Source organism: Salminus brasiliensis, chromosome 3 (assembly GCF_030463535.1).
Source record: "Salminus brasiliensis chromosome 3, fSalBra1.hap2, whole genome shotgun sequence".
Classification (NCBI taxonomy): domain Eukaryota; kingdom Metazoa; phylum Chordata; class Actinopteri; order Characiformes; family Bryconidae; genus Salminus; species Salminus brasiliensis.
In genome coordinates, this window is record NC_132880.1 from 43458655 (window position 1) to 43471712 (window position 13058).

At 41.6% G+C, this 13058-nt stretch overlaps 1 long non-coding RNA gene across 1 annotated transcript in view; it reads left to right on the top strand.

The window, feature by feature from the left end:
- The window catches only part of LOC140552199 (uncharacterized), a 111600-nt gene extending 99105 nt beyond the window's left edge, over positions 1 to 12495 (top strand). The window contains exon 3 of the long non-coding RNA XR_011979305.1: positions 12372 to 12495. This is a non-coding gene — a long non-coding RNA (uncharacterized lncRNA). The remainder of the gene's footprint in view (positions 1 to 12371) is intronic.
- Positions 12496 to 13058: the final 563 nt, after the last annotated feature.

Consider the following 13058-nt stretch of genomic DNA (forward strand, 5'->3'; position numbering starts at 1 on the left):
AATTGTTGCATCTTTAGCTTAGCAAAGAGGCTGGATGTAAGGCGTGCTCTTTGTCGAGGTAAGTGACGTAAACATATTGCTAACTCTGATTGGTTCTTTGGCCAATCTGGTGTCACCTAGACCAAATCCAACTGAGAAATACTACTAAAAATATCTCCACAGAAAAGACATCATCCTTTTTTTCTTAGTCAGTTCAGAGGAAATTCATCAAAACAGCTTTATATAATAGACGAGACTCATGGCAATGAGTAGACAGTGGCTTTAATAAAGAATTGCTGAGTTAAGGCTGGGGTGAGGATGAGTCAGACACAGGTTAAGCCACCTGTGAGACAATATTTCATATATCAGTGTGAGACAATCCAAGGGTTATGTCTCAAAAGCCGAATGTCAGATATAGGAGACTGTTTCACTCTGAATTTAAATAGGACTTGACTGTGTCTGGGATGTACCGCCACTCACTTCTCTGACCCACAGTCAGAGTGACTGTCCCTAAAGGACCTACGGTTACAACAATCTTTCTTGTCAGGCAAACCAAATCAACAATTTGTGTCCTCGCTTTTCTCTAACTGTCTGACCTTGACTGGCCATGCAGCCTGCAGCAATGCTATAGCTGCTGTGTGGAAAAACACAAAGTTTCATCAAAAACATACAGCGTATGGACAAAAATATTAGGACACACATTGAATTTGGGTGTTTCATTCAGTCCCATTGGCACATGTGTATAAAATCAAGCACATAGCCATGCAGCTGTTGAGGTTTCTTCCCTCCTAGATCTTCCACCATTGACTGAGTGGTATTATGGAAAAGTGGATGTGTTAAGGAACTGCAATCCCAACTCAACCACGAAGTGGCAAACCATGTAAAGCCACAGAGTGACGTGTGTATAAGACCAGAGGTGTATTAAAAGTCTATAGATTATATATACTAACTAACATATTCAACAAAAAAAGAATAAAGGGGGCTTAGAGTGGCTCAACAGTCTAATGGAGTACCACTATGGGTTGTAAGTTTGAATCCCAAGCTATGCCCATTTGCCATCAGCAGCCTAAGAGACCACAACTGGCCGTGCTCTCTCTGGGCGGGTAGATGGTGTTCTCTCCCCTCATCACTGTAAAGCGATGCTGGCCGGCACAGATGTGGTGGAGCTGGGAACCTGGTGTTTTCCTCTAAGTGTGTTGACTGCCAGGCAGCCGTTTAATGTAGGCAATGGCTGAGTATCGCATGTATCAGAGGAGACATCAGAGTGTTAACCCTTCTAGTGTTGGGGGTATTGCGAGTCCTAGGGGGAGCTACAAATGGGTGGGTTAATAGTCTATTCAGTACCAAATTAGGAGAACAATCGCCTGTCATAGAGAAATACAGTACAGTGAAAACAGCATTAGGAGATCCTTACATTATCATGCTGGATTCAAGTATATTAGTAAATCATACAAATGGTGGGCCTAATTACCAGTGAGTGTATAAGGTTGGTGCCACTCTTCTTGAGAGTCTTTAAAATCTCAGTAAAAAGCTTCCAAAATCAATGAATGTCGTAGAGTGACCCCAGACTGTCTCTATTTGGATCTGACCCCTACTGGCATGTAATGTCTAACTTTGCTTTTAACTTCATAAACCAGGTAATAAAATACCGGGATCTGAGGTGGAGCGTCCATTTAAGATTAGACCATTCCAGCTTTGCATGATGCCTGTTTGTGGTTGTGCTGCAGCACTTGATCACTTGAGCCCAAGAAAATGTTTCCCATAAAGAATAATAAGGCCTGAAGGAAAGAGGCCTGCTTTTAAAATCATGCTTTGTTTGGCCTTTGGGGAGTATATCTGTGGTACTGTGGCATTGTAGCTGCCTCTGAGACCTTATCCAGACACTCAACTCAAGCCAACTCAAACAGAGCCAGGCAGCGACTGTAAGCATGGGCTACGTTCTTCAGGGCCTGCCGCAAGGCCCAGCAGCCAGTTAGCCTACAGTCCAACCACACCCACACTCTCAAAAATAATTAGCATACCACTGGTTGGCACTTGGGGAGCAGAGAATGAATAAAAGGAAAAACAAAAGCAATGTGGGGAAAGAAAAATCTAAAAGCCCTAGAATTAAATTCATTAAAAGGGGGTTTTATCACCGTCAGAAGTAAAGGAAAAAAAAAAAAGAAAACAGTCGATTTTCGTCTGTGAGAGATTAGCATTGCTTGAATTGGTCTGGCACCAGGGCAGCCATTAAGATGTTGGCGTTCGCCAAGCGTGTAGTCAAGTTTTACAGGGTTTCTGATAAAAGAAGTCTACCAGCTGGGTGAAGCAAGCCCAGTATAATGGGGGAGCAAATGCTTAAATGAAGGCACAGGAATGTTACACTGAAAATATGTCTGCCTCCGTGACAACCAAGGCAATGAGGCTTTCTCGTCAGGCCGTGGAAATGTGTGTTATTGAAAGGAAGAACGCGTCTCGCCAGCATTGTTGGACTTGCTGGAGCAGGTCCCATGTGGCAGAGAAACACCGGCAAGACATGATATCCAGATTGCAGGAATAACAACCTCGGCTTACTGTAAGTAGTTAGCACAACGTGGGTCTGAAGCTGGAGAATTAGCAGCCTACAGAGCTGGAAGACCTCAGTCTAGCTGGGGCTTTTGATGCACAAAAAAATGCTGGCATGTAAGCATATATTTTCCTGTGAAAAAGAACTGGAAGTTCCATCCTTCCTTCCTAATCATATGCATACATGAGGTCCGGCTGTGTAGGGTCCAAAGGCATATGTGAGGTATCAGGTATCAGTTAAACTGAGGTTTGGTATTATATCATTTCTGTGTGTGTAGCAAGGGCAACCGTATTTAGAATTTCTAAAAGAGACGCTGGGGACACACTAGTGTCTGTCGTGGTTAGGATGTTGTGGCTGGGGGGCTTTAACTAGGCCTATATAGTAGGGCCGAGGCAGAGTGTGTGTGTGTGAGGGAACGTTGTGTTAATTAGGTCAAGTTTATGTATATTAAACAGACAGTGTATACACAATGACCAACTGAACAACGAGCCAAACGTTTCCTCACTATCCTCTACTCCGCACCAGCTTATCCAGTATCCAGCTCCTACAAAGCAATGAGAATTCTCTTACTAGTTGGCATGGGTGGTCAGAGACTGGAAATGACTGGCCGGACACATTTTTACATCCCAAAAAGAGAACATATCCAGGAAAAAGAGGACATACGATCACCCTGGTGTAGCTAGATCTATGTCTAGCTAGATAAGTGCATGAACCTTGAGTGTACTGAGCAAAAGTGTTGGAGAACTGTGACTATTAGAGCTAGACCTTCAGTTTGATCAAGAAACTTTTATGACTTTTTATAAACTGCACATTTTTGCTTAGACACCTTCGGGAGTTCTAACAATATAAGAAATACGCAGTGTGCATGAGAGTTCCCATAAGGCCTTGCAAGAGTGAATTTGTGTTGTTTGATAAAAGAGATATTGTTTTTTCCATTGCTGGGTTCTTACGGCTTTATGGATTTAAGAAACTACTTTCTGGAGATGTTTACAGTATATCATGGGTTATCTCCATTACCAGGGTTCTGAAGGGATTCTTAACTCCAGGGATAGCTCTAGGCAGGGCACTTGCAACAGGAGATCCTGTTCCCCCTTCACTTCCCCTCTATTGCTGTGTTTTAAATAAAACGTCTTCATGAACATTGACTTTGAGGCATCCTGGCTTTCTCTGTTAACTCATCATGCTACAGTAGTGCTTAGTTATTACTAGAACATTTATTGGCCACTCTAGAAGCTTGTCATTTATTTAAAGCTTAGAAGAGATACTATCATATATTTCACCCCATATGTAGCAGTTTGAGAATTAGCACTCCGACTGCACAACCGACTGAAAACTGGTGAGACCTGGTAGGACCTCCAGAAGGCCTAGAATGATGCTTGTCTGTTGAAATTGGTTGCACCTACTAGGAATCAAGATGGGTGATTCCTCTGTGGTTTACTAATTATGTTGATGGCTTTCCTGAACTGTGTCCTCACCAATAGGAGAGCTATCTTGGTTGTATCTACTAAATGGGCATCTTTTTGTTGGGTCTGACCCTTTAATGTTCAACAAAAAATATTATAACAGTACTTGGCAGGTTTAGTAACAATAGTACTGTTACATCAATATTAGTATATTATTATATTATACTGTAAAACTGCTATATTAACTGCTGAATACAGTATAATATTGCTGTTATTTAAAGTGAATAACTGATTAAAGATAATATTGTGTGTGTGTGTGTGTGTGTGTGAGAGAGAGAGAGAGAGAGAGAGAGAGAGAGAGCACAGTGTTATGGTTTGGTCTAGCCTGTAGCCACATGTAACTGCAGCAGTTGTTTTCTTCATTAAAAGTGGCTCCTCCACTTCTTTGTGTCTGAGACCATGCTGTCTTTCACCACACCAAATAACCCACAGCTCAGTCTTGCTTAGAAAATTAACCTTTATTTTATCTTGGAAATACATTGAGGGTATTGGGGGTATTACATTGAGAGACAAAAGAATTAAAAACAAACAAATAAACAAACAATTACTTTATAATTCAGAAGAAAACAATATATATAAAATCAAAAGCAATTAATAAGATAATCAACATAAAAGTTTAAGTGGACAAGCTAACATTTAAAATGGTCAATTAAAAGGATTATACAAATTAATACTAATAAAAGCAAATAATAATATTATTAATAATAAAGTAAAAATCTAATAAAATTTATGTATTGCAACATTATTATTACATTATTACACTATTGCAACAGCTAGTTTGTGTAGGCTAGAATTCAGCATTGAGTATTGTGGTATCCAACACTACAAATCAAGTAAGACATGAGTGCAATCATAAGCCTTAATAAGTGCAATATAGGTGCTGATTTAAGTACTCTTGAAAAAGATGGGTCTGCAGTTGATGTTTGAAGACAGCAAGTGATTCTATCATTTGGAAACCCAAGGGAAGTTCATACACCACTTTTGAGCCAGGACAGAAACTAGTCTGGATGCTTGCTTTCTGTGCATCTTAAAGGATGGTGGGTCAAGCTGAGCCATGCGTGAAGCTTGAAGGGCTCTTGGGACAGATTGGGTTTTGACCATTGCCATAAAGTACAGAGGCATTTTCAGCCTTGTTGGCTGGTAAAAAATGTCAAAAAAGATTAAATTCAAGAAAAACAGTTGCAGGCTGTCTGAAGGTGGTCAGTTAAAAATGATTAAGTGACATCAGTAAACTGAGTTTTAGACTTTTAGAGACTCCTGTAGTAAATCTCGGCTCACTGGTGCACTGCAGCTAAAAGTTCAACTTTACAAAAATATTCTATAAACATAACCTAATGCATTTTCAGTTCCCACTGAACAACAGTCAGCTGGCAAACCTGTAAACATTACAATTGTACTGGTTGGCTTCAATGTTTGATAGAAAATCGATATAGGCCTATTACATGAAGATGTGTTTGCATTTCCAGTGCAGTCTGGCCCAGTTTAACCTCTGTAACCCCTGACCGTGTAACATACAAGAGTCTGTATTGAAGAAATGGATCCACACAAGAATATGTTTGCCAGTTTTATATCACTATGAGTTTGGTTTGTGTTTTGATCTTCCTCATCTCTAAGATCTCTAGGCCACCGCCTTCTCTCATAGAGATGTGAGGAGCGCTGGTTTCTCCTCTGGCTGAAGAACAAGTACTCTCCTTGTGAGCCTCTATGTTTGCTTGGAGAGGTGTTTTCTCACATAGCTGCATTTTACTGGCCGTCCTAGCAAATCACACCTCCCTCATAACTCCCTGTTTGTATGTTACTATGTGTGTGTGTGTGTGTGTGTGTGTGTCTGTAGTTCTTGCTGTAAGGGCAACTAAAGGACCCAGGCAGAGAAATATTTCCTGTTTTCTGTATCAGCCAGAACACAGGAAATGTTTGGAGTCTGCCGGCTTTATTGGAAAACCAAAGTGTCCCCAAATTTGACCCACTGTGCTTCTTTGGATTTATTAAAACAGGACAAGGTATTCAGACAGGACAATGTATAGCACCTTTGATAACGTGCTAATATTTCATCTGACATCATTCTCAGCTTAATAGCCAGCCCTTTTTCCCCGTGCCTGTCTCATGTGCCCTATTAGATTGTGCACAGAAGAGAAGGATTGTGAATGGAACCGACATTGTAGCTCATTAGTCCATTGGCCTCTAACAGTGACATCCACACATTAAAAACACTGTGACCTGACAGTGCCATCAGTGAAGTCAGTGAATACCGAATGAGGTGAGAATGTAAGAACTCAATGTCTGGAAAAAGGAAATGTATCTAAATAAATGAAAACGCAAGAATTGAGTAAATATGCAGTGTTAGGTTGCTTGAGCTGCCATGTGAAATCATCTCATTGACCAGGTCAAGGTCAAGCCAGTAGTTTATATAAAATAAGAGATTCCCTAGTGTCTTCGTGCCTTCACTCCTAATTAGTCATAATACTTCCTCATGTGTTTAGTAGAGAAATGAGAAATAAGCTTCAATTACTTCCATCCATCTTTGTCCACAGCAATCTGGGAGCTTTCTACGTATTTATGGATGTAAAAAGAAATTGGGAATTCAGTCACGCAAAGCCTGAAGAGTGATCCTGAACAGCTCAAATTAAATCCTCCTGATGGTAGCTGTCAGAATCAAGAAGAACTCAGTCAATAGAAAAACATACATTTTACTGTCCTGTTATAGCATAGCTGAGCAGAGGACAGCATGTGATCACATGCAGCTTGAGAGAGCAATAGTCCACTCATCTGACTGTCAGCTGAGGGATGAACACTCACAGAGATGGGTCCAATGCAAGTATTTTAATAACACAAAGGGGAATAATACAAAGCAAGTCATGCAGTAACTAATGGGCATACACAAAGCACACCTGAGTTTGGGGGGGGGGGGGGATTGGGGCTCTGGGAGCTGAGCAGGGTGAGCATGGTAGGGAAACGGGGGGAATGTAAACAAAACCTGGGGAGACTAAGGGGGAAGCTAAGGACGCGCAAGAACCGCACAGAGACTACTTAAAAGGGGGGGGGGGCGAGAGCTGGGGAACCACCCGCTGTACCATAAACGGCTAGGCTGACCAAACCTGACAATGCAGCGTGGAAGAGGGTCGCCTACCTGGAGCGAGAGTCGTGGCTAAAACCTGGGAGTGAGCGAAAGCACCTCGCTAAATCCGAAGATGGCCGGATGGCCTGCTCAAGGACATGAACAAAGAACCAAAGCTGGCCTAAACAAACCGTGATCCGTGTCCTGAACCTCACATCAGCACATCACACCTTTATTTAAACAGCAATCCACTCTAAACAAAATGTTCAATAATTACTGTACGTGTGTTTTAGGCCACCTGAGTAAATGATATTTGAAGCTATTTATTTATTTATTTTGGGAATTAAACATGTATAACTAACATTAGAATAAACACAATAAACACATTAACTAAACCAATGCACTGACATTGCGTGGGTGAGCCTGTCTGCTTAAATGTGTCCTAGAATGTCAAACTGTATTTATCTTGGTGTAGTTGAATAAAGAGAGTGCAAAGAATGACCAACTGTGAACGTCAAACACTGTTGTGTCCTATTTCAAGCAAAACCCACGTAACCCAGTAAGACAGTGCTGGAAAACTGGCCAATTCCAAAACCCTAAAACAGCCCACTAGTGAAAACCTTTCTAGGTTAAACCCAACAGCTTCTTCAGAAGAATATGGAAGAGAAGATAAAAGGGCTCAAAGCTAACACCAGCTGACCAGGTAAAGGACTGGTTGGAGAAGTGCAGACTAGTACAAGCACCTCTGTGGATCTCCAGCTGCTGGCCAATAAAGCTAGCCACAGCCGGCCAGGGAGGCTAAAAACTAACCCTACCAGACAGTACTACAATCTGCACAATCTGTACATCATGCTGACTGGACAGGGAGAGGAGACGTAGATTACAGCAACACATCTGGTAAGGCTTGAAAATGATTACAAAACGTTCTGGGGTCTTCTGGGGTCTTCTTAAGATTTCTGACAGTCTTATAGGCTGTGCTTTGCTAGGCTATGCTATGCTGCTGATGTGGGCCATCGCAGTGCACCCCAGCAGCCAGTAATGCAGAGCTTATCATTGTTTTCCCATGAGTCCTTTGTGAAAGGAAAATCTGTGTGTTTCATTTGTAGGCATAATAACAGGGTGGTAAATAAGTAAAACCGCATCTGAGGATTTTTCACCCCAAGCAAAGTCACATACTTACAATTTCTACATCAAATAACAACTAAAACATGCAATAAATGCACCCAGTATCACATTTAACCATTTCCAAAGCTCTGCCCAAGGACATCCAGATGTTGTCCAGCACCTAGTTTATCTAATCGGCTGGTCTGCTGGTAAGACTGAACAAATCCATACAGTGGCTGAAGTTCACAGAGTATGAGCATTCATATTCTGGTCCCTCCACGCACATTACCACTGGTATGGTCAAGTGGTACCTTCTCATAGGGTTTGCAGGGCTCCTTATTTTAGAGCCCATGGCTGATTTCATGTTTTTGTTCACATATACACACACACACTGATGCCTGCATAAGGCTGGTGTCTGCTAGGCCTTTTTCGGATGCTTGGCACCGTTCAGACGTGGTGTGCAGTAAGAATCACAGATCCGTCTGGGCTGGGTAGTTATTGGCCTGCAGAACACATTTTTCTACACTTCACTCACATTTCTGGCAGCGAGCGTACTGTTTTTAGATCCCTCTATATAAAGACATAGTCAAAAGCTTTAAAGAGAAAAAAAATCTGGCAGAAATTTGACTGCAAAATAACATGGGTGGCATGCCGCTGTCCAACTGCTTTTCCCTGAAGACCAGATATTCCCTCTTTTTTGTGGCTAGACTAGGAAAGGTAAGTATAGGCAACATTTCTGGCAACATTTAGCTGTCAGTCTAATATCTGAAAGAGAAGCAGCTGTAATTAATGCCTAGAATAGCTCTTGGGTATGGAGTAGATTTAGTGCATTCGTCAGTATCTGAAGTCTGATGTTCCTTTTGGTAAGACTTTGAAATGCTTGGTTCTAAACAATGATCACATGCCTGTTTTTTATTAAGAGTTATTAAGTATTATATAAGGAAACACTTCTCATAAAACATGTCTGGAAAACGTGTCAAAGACAATAGGTCCTTTCAGAGCTAATGTAGTTTTTATTGCAGATACACTACACGTAAAAAAGTATCCAGACCCTCCATTTAACGAGTGAGTTCAGCTACTTTACGCTGCACCGATTACTGACACAGGCATTTAATTGTGCATGCACAGCTTGTTTAATCACCATAGAAAAGCATTGCCAATATAATCAGACAATCTGGAGCAGCCATGCATGAGTCTGAAGTCACCTTGCCCAATGCCATCCGGGAGATAGAGGGCTATAAAGCACCATAGCACTGGGCTTCTCTGTGTTCTGGAGCTCCAGCCATTACCTCTGGGATATGTTTGAGTGGCATTTTTGATCTATAACTAAACGTCCACTATTAGTCCTTGACCTCACTAATAGTAAGAGTAGTCCTTACTATTACCTTGTTACCTTACTCTCTACCCTTGATTTCGAAAGCAACTCTGTAGGAGTAGGTGTCTACAAACTTTTGGAGAGCATAGGTACTTGTGTCACTATTATGTACATTTGCAAAAATGAGAAAGAAATATAATAATCATAAGCCATCATTCACCAAAGGTTGCTAATGTACACAGACTGCTGAAAGGAACTTCTCAAATGTTGTTTTTTGGAGCATAATAACAATTAATGACTTTCCGTTTCCATCCATGTTTAGGGCATTTTCACAGCTGAAAGTCCAGACCAAGGTCCAAGACCACCTTTTGGTTTTGGTTGGACCAAAACACAGGACCAAGTTTTGCTCCATATCGCTGTTCAAGACACCTTTTACACCTGCTTATCGGGTGCAGACCAAACTGAAAAGTCTGAAGGTTCAGACCAAACAAGGGAAGTGTGAAAGGTTCCTTGGTGTCATGTGACAGATTTCGTCCACATGCCTCTTACAACCAACACATACAGCACGGCAGAGAGAGGCATCGCTGGACTGAAGGACAAGAGTGCTTTTAAAAAGTCATGCTTCCATTTTCCTAGCTCTTTCAGAGAGGTCAGAGAAGGCCGCAACTTTTCTAAATGAAAAGTCCTCAAACAGCTGTAAATGGCAGAGAAATATGACCTCAAATGAAAATAACATAACAGCAGGTTTTACAGGAAATGTCCTCCCTGTGTAAAGCTGGATTTCTCATGCACCACATGGGCTGTTGGACCTATTCTCAAGGAGAAGCAGTGGTTTGTTGTGGGCCTGTAACTTTCTGTAGTGGGCCAAACTAATAGAGTCCTACAAACTATCAATATACAGTAGATCATTAGATGTTATATGCTGTATGTCCAAATGTTTGTGGACACCCCTTCTAATGAATGCATTGAGCTACTCTAAGTTGCACTCATTGCTGACACAGTGTGCAAATTCACACATACACATACATACACAGTGCACTGTCAATAGAATAGCATTTTAACATGAACCTATTGGCACCATGCCTAATGCCAGGTGTGGGCTAGAGGGGTACAAAGCCCCCTGAATTGTGTTGTGGAGCAGTAGAACTGTGTTCCCTAGATGTTTGATGTTTCTTTCAATACTTTTGGGATGAGATGGGGAGTTGGGGGTGGGGTGGGGTGGTAATCATTCAACATCTTGACCTCACTAACGTTCTTGTCATGAATGCAATAACATCCAAAATCTAGTAGAGTCTAGAAAGAGTCTAGATCTAGAAAGTCCAAACCAAGGTTCAGGTATACATTTGATTAGTTTTCACAGGCACTAAAGAACTTACCTTAGCTTACCTTTGTCCCTTTGTCATCACCTATGTGGACCATGTCTCCCTATACTTCACACTGATTGGTTTGTAGAGGGTTGTGTGTCTGATATCAGCATGTCGTCAGTTTGTCAGTTTCCTTTCCTGGGAAAAAATGAATGAACAGGTTCTTTTTGTTTCCACTATACAGTTAATATAAAGGCCTTACTACCTTCAGCATGAACGTCAAGCACAATGCTTGAGACTTCTTCTAGTTCACCAAATGAACGATCTCATAGTGCAAGAGTTATATCATCACAACAGACAGAAATCATCCCTGTCACACAAACACACACAGTGCACCATCAATAGAATAAGACTCTCTGAAGCATTTTAACATGAACCTATAGGCACCATGCCTGAAATGTGATAGAAAGCCTTCTTCCCTGGACAGTAGAGACAGTTACTCTACTTTTTTAATAATTAATGAGCAGGTGTCCCAATACTTTTATCCATATAGTGTAGATATTTAAATGAACTGCTTGCATTTCCATGTGTTTCTTTCTCCTACAGTGGTTGGGTTTGTCTTCTCCACACATTTCCCAACACAGTCCCCCTCAGTGCTGCTCAAATCTGATGAATGTGTTTTCCATGACATCACCTGAACTTCCTCAAGCCTCTGCCCACTCAATCACTTGATGACCATTTTCCTGTTGACAGATCAAGTCCTTTGGGTGGTTATCCACTTGAAAAAAAGAAGAAAAACTGTTGCTAAACATAAACGTATGACAGATGCACATCTGAGCACATCTGAGTTCGGACTGCCAGTAAACAGGAAACAGCATGATCCAGTTCTCTAGGTCCTGCCCCACTTTATTAAAAACACAAATCAAATGTGTTGATCTGAGCAGTGAACTATATTCTCACCGCAAAGCGAATTAGAGCAGGGCAATTCCACAGCTATGGAATGTGTCTGAAATCTTATCTCTTATCACCTTATACACCACAGCAAGCAGCAGCACCGCCAGACACCAATCTACTGCAGAGCCCATACTGCTGGAAAAAAAGAAGAAGAATGTGTTTCTTGGAGGGAAAGAGGGGTAGGGGGAGTGGTGATGGTGGTGGTGGTGGCAAAAAAAGCTAAATCTTAATGGCAGGGAACGAGCTATACCGCAGAAAGCTCTCTAAAAAACCCACCCACAACATGTGCCTTTTTAATTAATCACATTCCTCACATATGAGGACAAAATTTGCAGGCCGTAATCTCCCCTCCGCCTGAAATGTCACAATGCTGGAACGATTATGGCGGCTTACATTTCCAGACTCCACTGAATCTGAAAGCCATTTCACACAAAATTACCTGAGACCCGAGTCTAAAGGGGGTGGGGGGGAGGGGACTTTCCTTTCACCAGAAAGCTTTAATTCCACAGCACAGGAGCCTGACATACTTGATCTGTAAGAACAATAGTTCAGTTGTGTTCAGTGATGAAATAAAAAAAAAAGAGAGAGAGAGAGAGATGGATGAGGAAACAACATCTTACGAATGCCTAATGCTCATTTTTCCTTCCCTCAGAGTTTCTGAAGCCGCGGTGAAAATGAATGAGGACTACCACATGACGACTATTCCCTCATGCAGTAGATGACTCGTTGTCACCTTCTGAGAGAGAATCGCAGAATCAGACAGAAGGTGTTTCATAAACATGGATGAGCTCGGCGCATAAACAGATGGGTTTCAATTCACAACGAATAAAGTACCACTCTTCTCATAGTGATGCTCTCCGATCTCTATTGTCCTTCAGGCTATGCTAGTAGACGGAAAGGTTGCCAAATACAAGAAGTGCACACAGGTGTACTTTGATAACGAACATTTTTGTTAATTATCCCTTTAAAATCCACGGAATACAAGCGTCCAGGCTTTTTTCTGTCCTGGCACCAAAGTGGTGGAACAAGCTTCCCCTGGGTGTCCGAACGGCAGAGTCGCTCGCTGTCTTCAAACGCAGACTGAAGACCCTCCTCTTCAGAGAATACTTGGGCAAATAGCAGAGTGGTCTCGTTACTGACTTTGTTTAGTAGAGTCTAAACTTAGAGGTTTCTTTGAATTATTAGTCTATTTAAACTAGCTAAGGTTTTTCTTGGGTAAATAGCAAAGCACTTTTGTAAGTCACTCTGGAGAAGAGCATCTGCTAAATGCCGTAAATGTAAATGTAAAATCCTGGAACTCTGAAGAATCTGCAGCGACAGGGGAAGATAACCCTTTACT